Genomic DNA, 12,148 nt, shown 5'->3' on the forward strand with positions numbered 1-12,148 from the left:
CCATATTCCCATATTATAAATACACACACACACACAGATTAGAAAGGTCATCAGATTGTTCTCTCCTTTTTTTTAAAAAAAGATTTTATTTATTTTTTAACAGAGAGAGAGAGAGAGACGGCGAGAGAGGGAACACAAGCAGGGAGAGCGGGGGAGGGAGAAGCAGACTTCCCGCTGAGCAGGGAGCCCAATGTGGGACTCGATCCCAGCACCCTGGGATCATGACCTGAGCCGAAGGCAGACGCTTAACTGAGCCACCCAGGCGCCCTCTCTCTTCTTTACAATAGGATTGACTTTTAAAATAAAATGGCAAACTCTGCCACTTAAAAAAAAAAATTCTTTACAAAATACACCAAACCAAGAGAATAAATGCTCTTTAAGTAGCTAAGAGACCTAAATGGGGAAGAAACTTTTATTTAAATGAACGAATGACGTTAAGGAAAAAGAAAACCTCAAACCCACGGTCATACAAATGTTAGGTAATAAAACTGTGGTTTCAAATGTCATATTTTGTTTCATAGTTCAGATGTAGGTTTATTTTAAAACATTGTGAGGTTTATAAAGGTGGGCAATTCAAACATACTTTTCTTAGTGTTTTGTTCTTGTTTTTATTAAATAAACTCAGAAATCGAAGACTTTTACAGTGTCATTGTATAGTATTTGCCTAAGGAGTAATATTAACATCCAGAAATTGAAGTTGGCAGAGATCAGACACAGAATAGTGATTGAGCAAGAACAGTAGTCGTGTCAATTAGAGGTGTGCGCCTTCAAGTAGCATCACAAAGACTGCCACATTTGGAGACCTGGTTTCTTAACTGGCACCAGGTGTTATTTGATACCATATATGCTCCCCTTCTTGGCATGGTTTATACCTACCATTTATCTCTGATTTAGTGCATGGACATCAAGTGCAGAGAGACAAATTAGTAGTTAGCTGCAGTGAGAACTAAGGAAATGTTAACAAAATGCTGTACCATGGACCTGCTAGAAGCCCAAAAGCGACCCGCTGTCTCCCTGTTGAAGGTCACTCAGTGGCCTCCCGCTGCACTTCATACTAAGCTCCACTCCACTGGCGCGTCCAGCCTTCCCAGTTCCATCTCATCCCACTCTGCCCTTCTCAACACTGGTTTCCTTCCATCTCTCAAACAGACTAAGCTCTTTCTGTTTTGTAGCCTTTGTACATGTTCTTCCTTCTGACTGACAATTTGGTCTGTACCATGCGTTGGCCACTTCTGTCTTAAATTAAAGGGTCTTTCAGGAGCACCCCCACTTCCGTGTATCTTGTGTCCTGTCCTAATTTACAACTGAATCCTGGTTATTTCTCTCATGATATTTCTCGGGGTGGATAAGGATACCTTTATTTGTTTACTTTGTATTGTCTATTCCTCTTTAGACTCTTATCTCCATGAGGGCAGGAAGGATACTTTGTTCACCGTCATGTATCCAGCACCTAGAGTAGCACCTGCCACAGAGCAGGTACTCCATTATATGTAATTGTTACAGGCAGGGAGGCCAAATAAAATATATTCTCATCTATAATGTATTTGTGGAATAGATTTCCATGTCTAGGAAACAGCATTATGATTGCAAATGTAAGTCATTCCCTCTTTATCCAGACATCCTATTATCTCTCTCATCCATTCTTTAACTGAAACCCTACCAACGTCAACAGAAATTCTGTGAATAGCTAGGAAAAGAACTGGAACATATCAAACAAAAGGGGGAAATGATGGATTTACACATCATTATTTTCCAGACCCTTTCATTGGCATAATGAGATGACGGATGCATATGACATAATTCATAGGCTGACACTTCCCTCATTTCACATCTAGCGATCCTGTGTATGACTTCATTTGCTAGCATCAGTGTTAATCATAAACACTCTTTGTGTCTGAACAGTGCATTTCAAGGGTCAAGATCATATAAAGTTCTATCCTGATAAGATAAATGAGTTGGATTTGGGAGGAAAATTAGTAATCAAAAAGCACTGTTTCTCAAATAATACAATATACGTTAAAAAAGAAGAAGATAGCAGGAAGGGAAGAACGAAGGGGAGGAAATTGGAGGGGGAGACGAACCATGAGAGACGACGGACTCTGATAAACAAACTGAGGGTTCTAGAGGGGAGGGGGGGTGGGGGGATGGGTTAGCCTGGTGATGGGTATTAAAGAGGGCATGTTCTGCATGGGGCCCTGGGTGTTATGCACAAACAATGAATCATGGAACACTACATCAAAAACTAATGATGTAATGTGTGGTGATTAACATAATAAAAAACTAAAAAAACCACTGTTTCTACTTTTGCTTTTCAACTATAGAATCTTAGGTATTTCCCTTTTGCTTTCATATAAACCAGACTAAGTTCTAAAGACATGCCTTACTTAGTTCTAGGACAAAAACTTCGTAATGATCAATTCTGTCAACTGGTCAATTCATCTGGCCCAGCAGGCTTCTTCTCACAGCAGAGACTCCTGATCACCTTAGTCTCAGGACACGTTCTGACTTCTGGTGGAATATGTTTGAAGAGCTTTCTGAGAGGGGGTTGGGGCTTTGCCACCTGGTTCTGTCCGTGAGATGCAGCCCACAGACCCACATGTCTTTCTAACCTCTGCACCTGCTCCCTGGAAATTGGAGTTCCCCCTACTGTTTTATCTTCTGTTTCTTCTTCACACTGGCATTCCTTCCCCAAATTCTACTCCAACCTGTGACCCCACCAAAGCTCTGGGGAAATCATGGACAAGATTTACTTGGAGACTCTTAGTTCCTTACAATTAAGACTCCTGAATGAAAGTGGAGGAGAAAGGTATGATATTATTTGATTGTGGCTTATCTCCTTGTCTTTAAAATATTTACTTCTTTGATTTTGATGGTCCAAAACGAACACGAGGATTTATTTTTTGATTTAATATGTAGTCTTTTAGGAAACAATATATGGTTATCTTTTCTTCCCCCAAGTTCTTGTTGTTGAATTTGTGTTTTGTCAAATCACTCAGAAACTACCAACAAATATGTGGACTATTTCATTGCATAGCATTTTCCTAATGTTATATCAACACCAAAGGATCACCTAGAGTTTAATTATGCAGTTTTTCAAGAAGTTTTTTTTTTTAACATATAAAGTTTTCACTGGGCTGTTTATTGGCGTCTTAACTTATACATGCTTTCCTACTATGGGTAATGTAATAGTTTCCTTCTAAGTCCCCTAATGCTTACAATTGAGATTCCCAGAGTTCTTAAGGACTACCTAATGCTTGGACCCACTGGTGTCTTTCTCACAACAGGTGGAATGTAAGGCTTACTGGTGAATTACAGTTATTTGATGTCATGAGAATTATAAGTTTCATAAATATTATTATGCCTCTGATTACTATCATTATTCCAAACATACCATTTTAATATCATTGGACACCTAACATTCACAATCAATCCAGTTAACCTTATAACATTTGCTCTGATATATCCCCAAATATATTTATAAATCTTACATATGTAGAGGCCCTTATTTCCCTGAAATTTGCCATCATAGCTCCAAAGGGAAAATGCACCGTTCCTAGAAAAATGATTAGCACACAGTGTTATACTTGCTGTTATTATATACTAAGTACAAAATTCATGGTCTTTTGACTTTAAAGTCAGATCAAACTAGTATTTTGAAGAATACGTATTTATAGAATGTGATGGTGCCACACCTTGACAAGGTTGTGGAAACTATTATTATAGATACAACCCATAATATGGAATATGGCTGTATAGATACAACCCATATCAGAAAAGCTCTATATTATTAAGAGAATCAATCAAAACTGAAATACCTATTTATTAAAATTATTATATGAATGACTCATTTATGTATTTTCCATGAAATATTTATTTTATGATTTTGTTCCTTTAAAATGTTTTGATAACAGAATATGATTTAATCAAAGTAATCACCAAAATAATAATGACCTTGAATTTGTCTGTATTGAGAGTAAAGGGATAATTAGTCGAAGTTAGCCTCTACTTAAGGTGGAATTATCCTGGCAGTTCTGTGGTAGCTTTAACTTAGTCCCCTACTTATGAACCCAAGCAAATTAATCTGAAACGCAAATTGTTCTCTCCTGTCTCCAGTTTCCTAGGTTACTCAACATCCAAAAAATACTGCATTCATGTTCCCATATCATTTGTCCCATATCCACAAGGGCAGGATTTTTTTTTCCCCCTCTATGAGTTCTTTGCCAGTCTCACTGCCTAGAGCATTGCCAATATCTGATGATTGAATGGATGAATATAATACAAAGATGAATTCTCCATTAAATTCTAGTTTTAAATTGTTCTACTGGATTACACTTTGGTGATACCTATAAAAGTAAAACAAGTAGAGAAAGAAAATTATTTTCTAAAAATTCATGCCCAAATCAGATAATCATAAAAACAGAAAACCTCAAGATTACTCTAGCAGATGCTGTGGTGTGCCACGTGGACCTCCCCTCATCACCAGGAAACTCATTCTCCCAGCCACTAGGACAGCTTCCTGCTCACAGCGCACACCCGAGTCCCTGCCCTGGGACTGTCTTTGGCTGATGAGGGCAGACTCACCCGAAGCGTTGCCCCCCGCAGGGCAGCTAAGGACTGGTCAGTCTGGGGGCATGAGGGCTTGGCCCCTGCCTTCGAAGATTCATGTCTTCTCTGAAGGGTCAGTCTGACTCCAGAGAGCACCTCCACCCCTCGTCTCTCCCCAGCCAGTCCTGTGGGATCACGGAGGTTTCTGTTTTTATTGCATCACAGTTGAGCTTCTTCCTCTGCCCATTCCTGCTTCCCCCACTCCCACAGAGGTATTCTTTCTAAAAGCACTTCCTAATGAACTTCCTCTATGCAAATCTCAGTCTCCTGTCCCCATCCCCGAATCCCCATCAAAACACAGGTAGCAGAGTTGGTGGCCAGAAGTAGTCTGGGGAAGCAAATCTAAAATGATATTTTGGAGCTGGATCACCTGTCAATCACGGGCAACCAGGACCCTGTTTCTGGCAGTTCGTGGAATACCGGCTATACCAGGGCACACATTGGTGGCATCACCGTTAAAACTGCCCCTGGTGCTGAACGGGATGGAACATCAGTGGGAGGAAACTTACTAGCAGGTGCAATGCGTAAGGGATTGGAGGGTTTCAGACAAGGCAATCATGGAATTGATGGACAGAGAGGGACCATGGAATTGATGCTCTTCTTCAAGGCACTGCAGAAAGACAATGAGAGACTGAGGTGGTGCCAGGCAAACTGTAAAAATCAGAGGACCTCTCTGGCAGCTGATGAAGAGACTTTCACTTCCTGTAACTGAAGGGTAGAGTGAGCAGAGGATCCAGCCTTCCTAAGAGTCGTGGAGCACCAAAGAATGAATTCTCAGCCTGGGCAAGGCTGCTCTGTCAGAACCAGGGCCCCAGCAGGGTGGGAGTGGAGCCATGAGACTTGGAATGAGACATCGGGACCAATACACTTAAGAACCTGGAAACTCCAGGTGCCCCTGGAATGTCTGGGTCTGCAGAGTGGCCCATCCCTCCCTCCGACTTGAAGATGATGTGACAACCTGCCACCCAGCCTGTTCTCTCCTGGCCAGCTGACCAAATAGTTGGGATTAAATCACCACATAACCAGGTAGGGAAAGCCAGGACCTGATAAGGGAACAAAGGGACTATATCCAAAGGGCCAGAAGGCCCTACCCAGCAGGTGTCAGCCGGTGACAGTGTAACTGGAACTGAGTCCCAGGGAGATGGATCAAGGAAGATACAAAGTGGGCAAGGAAAAACATTTGGTATTAGAGCATCCTGCAATGATACAGAACTTAACACCATGGCAAGGGTCTTGGAAGATGGCATTAATACACTGCTAGGTTGGCCCTCAAAAGCCTGGAGAAAGTAATGGCTTATATAATGAAAGACAAAGCCAGACATGCCAGACTAGTTGTTGACGAGGACGAAGATAGATGGGCAACTACCAAGAGAGTTCTCTCCATCTATGCAACAGGAGACATCAAGGATGGGTGATCAGGAGGCCGAGGGCCACTAACCCCTATAAAAATCACAACTCTTTGCTCAAGTTTCATACCGTGAAACCCTTAACTGAAGAGAGGCCTGGTCCCCAGAAGGAGGCACCAGCAACACCAGAACAAGCGTACACAGCAAGGACTCAGCCATCCCTGCTCCAACAAATCCCAAGGCCACGCAATTGACGAAAGACTAAGCCTGGTGAAGAATCACAATACAGACCTCTAGCATTTTGGAATAAGGCCACGCCATCTGTGGCAGAGAATTATATGCCGTTTGAAAAACATTTCTCTAACTACTACTGGGCCTTCGTGCAGATAAGGCACCCGACCATGAGACACCAAGTGGCCACGTGGCCAGCATTTCCCATCATGACCTGAATTTTGTTAGACCGACACCAGGGCATAACAAGGTCAGGAGCCAGCAGCAATCTCCTGAAAGTTAGAACTTTCTCCTAGAAAGTTAGGGCCAGGCAGAGGGCACAGGTAGGCTACTTACACAGGTGACTCATAGTTCCATGTCACCCACCACCTCTCCCCTATCTCAGTCCTCTGGCCATTGAGGGGTGTCCTTCATGACCAGCCTAGAGAGGAGGAAAAAGGCCAAACTTGGTTTCAGGGTGGGTTGGCTCAACATATTGGTGCAAGCCACAAAAGGCCTGCTGTGGACCACAGACCAGTCAAGGTGCTGAGAGGAAATCTTCCCAAAGCACAAAGCTTCAGGTGCATCTGCTCATCCACTTTTTGTGGAAACAGAAATTGGCTGAGGTTGGAATATATACAATCTCACTGATGGAGCTGAATGGCTTGGCTGGTTCATCAGGACCTGGAAGGGGAAGCCTGGAAGCGGGAGGACAATGAGATCTGGGAAAGAGCCTTGTGGGTGGACCCCCAGGGTACAAAGGGCAAAGACTTTTGTTTCATACATTAACATCCTCCGGACTGTTCACTGTGTAAAAGGCAGCAAATAACCAGAATGACTCTGCCAGCCGACACCAGCCAGCTCATCATCACCCACACCAGTGCTCCCATAGTGGCCATAGTGGCTGGGATAGAGGCCATGCATGGGCCCAGCGAGGGTTCCCTCTCAGCAAGGCTGATCTAGCTACTGCCACTACCGAGTGTCTAAACTGCCAACAACAGACACCAATGCTGAACCTGAATTTAACACCATCCCTTGACATGCCCAAGCGGCCACTCAGTGGCAAGACAATTATATTATTGTGACTGGAACTGACACCTAGGCTGGGTATGGGCTTTTCTTGTCTGCATGGCTGTGGCCAGCATCACCATCTGAGGACTTACAAATGTTGGATCCATTGGTGTGGGACTTTCCATGACATTTCAAAAAATCAAATCATCCACTTCACAGCAAAGGCACCGTGGCACTTGACTGTGGGTCTACTGTTCTCATCACCGATTCTGTCCCAGAAGCTACTGGCTAGAGGAGGGTATGTGACAGCGTTTTGAGGTTGCTGTTGAGGCCCCGGCTTGGAGATTCCTTGTGAGGGTGTGTAATGCCTCAGGATGCAGTCTGTATATTCCTTATTAACAACCACTGTGGTACTGCGTCCTCAATAGGTAGAACACATCTACCAATGGTGAGAGTCAGAGTGATCATTCTTACCATCACTTTTAATGACCTGGGTGGGAAATCTGTACCTCCCATCCCCAAAACTATAGGCTCTGTGGATCTAGAAGTCTGTTCCCAGTGGGAAATGCTTCTACCAGGGAGTGCAACGTGATCCCATTAATCTTCAAGCTACCATCCATTCGCTTCATCTCTTCACATCAAGACAGTAGTTAGAAGGAAAGGATGTACCATTCCTGGCTGGGAAGAATGTCTGTCACCCAGAAGGTCCGATGGAGCATTTCTTGGTATTCCCTGACCATTTTGATCATAAATGGACAAGTGCTCAGACAAAAGTTGTTAAAGAAGGGCATGATGACCAATGGTCAGACCCCTCAGAGCTGAACGTCAGGCTCATCACACCAGGTTGGCTACGTAGACCGACAAAGGTATTAGGTGGGAACAAATGGGTGGTTGGGGGTGGGGGTAGGACGAGAGACGGTGAGTATCAGTTGCCATCCAGAGACCAGCTGCAGGCACGGAGCCTGTAGTTTTTCCCAATGATGTTCCTTCAGTGGTTTCCTCAGGGCAAGAGACTGATTAGGCTCTTGGGTGGAGGGCGGGCTATTCCCAAATTAGGTACATGAAGTAATCTGAGTGAGGCCAGGGTGAACAACAGTGGTGTGACACCCTGGTCACACCAGAACCAAGGCCCTCATTCTTCCAGTTGCCAGGAGTGAGAATGGATGATGAGAATTACTTTTGATGGCATGAGCCGCCCCACCTACAGTATGTCCCACATCCACCGTTTGATCACAGCAGGGGTGCAAAAGGCCCAGGCCCCTTCCTCAATTCCAGGACAACTCTGAGGGCCATCCCAGCTCTGTCACAACTACCTTGCCATTCAGTCGTCCAGCCCAATTTGACTGCCTTCAGTTTCCTACACGTGTTTTTACTAAAGATGTTCTTGCATGAAATGACACACAAGTCTCCAGCTCAGAGTGTTTCCTGGGGAAGCTTATCTAAACAACTGCCGTTGGAAAGATTGGGATTTTAACAAGTGAACAGTCAGATACGCCCACGGATTTCTCAGTAGAACATTGCTCGACTTCATCTCTCTGAGGTCAGGTTCCCTGAGTAGAACCTGAGGTGAGGATTCTCATACAAATGACTTATTAAGGGAGTGTTCTCTGAGAGGCACAGGTCAGGCAATGAGAGCGGCTGATTAGGGAGGGAAAAGAAGCTAGACACACAGATGTGGGTTGAGATGTGGGCAATGCCCCAGAGAAACATGCAAACACTTACTAGGCATTTAGTAGCTGGTTCCTAGGCCAGCCCTGTGAGGGGCAGGGGGTACCTCGGTCCGTCCTAGTATAGACATGACTTTTTTTTTTTTAATTATGTTATGTTAATCACCGTTCATCATTAGTTTTTGGAGTAGTGTTCCATGATTCATTGTTTGTGTATAACACCCAGTGCTCCATGCAGAACGTGCCCTCCTTAATACCCATCACCAGGCTAACCCATCCCCCACCCCCTCCCCCTAGAACCCTCTGTTTGTTTTTCAGAGTCCATAGTCTCTTAGACATGACTCTTAAGTTTAACATTATTTACAAAGGAAGCCAGAGTTCAGAATATTCTTAAAGGTACACATGGAAGCTGCATTTAACCAAACAGAATAAAAGAGCCTTCACCTATGTCATTAGTCTTTGGAGTTCTATTACCGAACTGAAAATTTCAGGCAAAGCAGCTTTATAACCCCTTCCTCTCAAAACCTCGGTTTGCCTAGTCCCTAAAAATAGCATTTAACTAAGTGCTAACTCTGAGAAATAACCACACAAAATTAAGGATAAATTTTAAGAAAAAAAGTTACTTAAATGTATCAACCAAGAGGAGATTCTTTTTAGTTACAAGTCTCCATATGAAAGATTTAGGGCAAAAAGGAATTCTTGAGGTAGACCTAATTAAGGTTCTTATCAAATGTGGTGTATATGCAATTTTCCGATTCCTCTGACAGTTCATTAAGAAGTTTCAGAGAACTTCAAGGTCACGATTCTTTTCTATCTTTGTAGACACCTTTCTTCAGGATTGAAATGTGAGGATTTAAAGTGATATTCAAATGTGGGCCAGTACAGGGACAGCAGACTTCTATGTTTTACCAAGATTAACATTTTAGAATATTTTATATATAATTTTCATTAAGATCTAAAATGTTCTATGAAAGGAAAATGTTCATAGGAAACCCAGTCAGTTGAGTTTTTTTCCTTCAGAGCCACTAAAGGCACCAAGGATTTCCAGTAAATTAATGAGAGTATCAGGGAAGGTTTTCTATTTGTGTTCTGGAAGGTGCATTTCCTCCTCAGCAGCCCTGAGTGCATTAGAATATTCCCTACTGGAATAACAGCTTCAGTCTGGTATCTTCTACAGAGGGCTCATGGTGCCTTGCTAGGGGTCCAGGAGAAACAGGTTAGAAATCCTGATACTCACCATCCTGAGGTTCCTCTCTGACCTCCCTGTCAGTGGGGGTGAGAATAAGAGATTATGTATTTCTTCATTATTGGTGGTGATGGTTAGGAGGCGTGGGGGCAGGAGGATGAGGAGAGCTACTGTTTACCAAGAAGTCAGACACCTACATGTTTTGTATGAGCTGAATTTGATACTCATTATAACGTCAGGAGGTAGAAAGTGATTATTCCTAGTTTTACAAATGAGGAAACTGAGGCTGAGGGCAGTTAAGCAATTCAAACAAGATCATACAACTGGGAAGTGGCGCTCTGACTCCACAGCCTGCACTTGTAGTCACTGCCTCGCCATTGAAACTATGCTTTTCAGGGAACTTTCACAAGTAAAACCAATTGAGAATGTGCAAAAGAGAGTTGAAATATAGTCACAAAGGTGAGGCTAGGTTTCAAGATATCCATCTCTACAGCAATGGCTTCTTCCTGCTGCTTCTCCCTTCATTCCTCAGTCCTCAGCAGAAGCTGTCTCTGGACTTTCCATAACTCCTCCCTCTCCCCGCCCCATGTCCCCAATCCAGTCTCCATGGCAACCAGAGTGAGTATCCCAAAGAATAAATCTGTCCCCACTGCTTTTCTGTTGTAAATGCTCAAAAGCACCCCACGGTTTTAGGATGAAGCACACATCCTTTGGGCATAAACAAACTCTCCTGCCATCCCCAGCTCCTTTTTCATCAGTGGTGTGCTGCACACCGGTCATACCCACGTCAAGCAGACTTCGATATTTTGAGGGATTTTGAGAGAATTCTTGAGACTTTTGTAAATCCACTAATTACTAAATACTCCTATATCAATTTTCCCATAAATTTTGCTAGGACATAATCAGATATAAAATTGAAAATGAAGTTGCAGTCTGAAATGGCAAGTCCAGTGGATGAGGAAAACCACAACACTCATGGGGACAGCATGGAAATATCTGGCCTCTTTGTAGGTCCAGAGAAGCACAAAGCTAGGCTGATGCTCTTTGTCGGGGGGGTGGGATAAAGGGGAGGGAAGAACAGAGGGGGAGAGGCAGGTTCTGAAGAATGGGCAAGTAGCAAAATCATCCTTGGGATTGTAGTGTTTTCCCTGCCATGAGGAAACCATACCAATGGTGGGCTTAGCCCTTAGCCGGGCTGAGCTCATTTGAAAAGAAGCAAGGGTCTGTGAGAAGCCAAGCAGAAGAGGGAGCAAAGGGAGAACCATAGGTCCTACACAATATGCAAAATTAAACTAAATGGACACCTGTTCATAATTTACAATTACTATTTGATTTTCATAGTCAACAGCAATGCAATGACTAGAAAGTGTGTATTTTAAAGGACAATATGGAGCCATTTTATTTTCAGCATTTTAATTGTGTAGGGGAGGAAACATTTTTCCTTCTACCGTTTAAGGTCTTCCAGGTGGTTTAAGAATTAAATTGACCTGAGACAGATTAACAGAGAAAACAAGACAAAGCCCAAGGTTTACTACATGCACACGGAGGCCCAATAATGAGGTGAAGACCTAAAGAAACATCCCAGAGCGCCTGAATAGCTCAGTCGGTTAAGTGTCTGCCTTTGGCTCAAGTCATGATCCCAGGGTCCTGGGATCGAGCCCTGCTTCCAGCTCCCTGCTCAGCAGAGAGCCTGCTTCTCCCTCTGCCGCTCCCCCTGTTTGTGCCCTCTCTCTCTCTCTCTCTCTCTAATGAATAAATAAAATCTTTAAGAAAAATAAAGAAACAACCCAGGCAGGCAGTTTTTATATTAGAGAAAGGGACCATAAGTCTGTGAGGAATTGATAGGACAAAGAAAACTTAACTTTGGGAGCTTCCATTAGTAAGGAATTCTAAACAGAATTTGGGCTGGGGGAGTAAATTAGTAAAACATAACAAGGGTTGTTTATATAGACTTCTTGGCTCTCAATTCCCCACCTCTGGTGATAAGGAGGTCTCCTTATCTCCTGCTACAAGGAGGGCACCTTTCACATGGGAGACTGATTTCTTGCTTTCAGGAGACAAATGCAGGGGAGTGGGGGGTCAGATTGTTTATTCACTGGCTGTTTCTTAAGTGACTCTTACAT

The 12,148-nt window shown here is 43.3% G+C and overlaps 1 protein-coding gene across 3 annotated transcripts in view; it reads right to left on the minus strand.

Moving 5' to 3' along the window:
• SGCG (sarcoglycan gamma) overlaps window positions 1-12,148 on the minus strand; it is a 126,400-nt gene that overhangs the window by 88,528 nt on the left and 25,724 nt on the right. The window contains exon 2 of one of the 3 annotated variants that reach the window (XM_027591105.2): window positions 4,582-4,730. The exons of the other annotated variants lie outside the window; for them this stretch is intronic. The gene's annotated coding sequence lies outside the window, so the exon portion shown is untranslated. The remainder of the gene's footprint in view (window positions 1-4,581; window positions 4,731-12,148) is intronic. 3 annotated transcript variants of the gene reach the window in all.

The sequence above is a fragment of the Zalophus californianus genome, chromosome 3, assembly GCF_009762305.2.
Source record: "Zalophus californianus isolate mZalCal1 chromosome 3, mZalCal1.pri.v2, whole genome shotgun sequence".
Taxonomy (NCBI): domain Eukaryota; kingdom Metazoa; phylum Chordata; class Mammalia; order Carnivora; family Otariidae; genus Zalophus; species Zalophus californianus.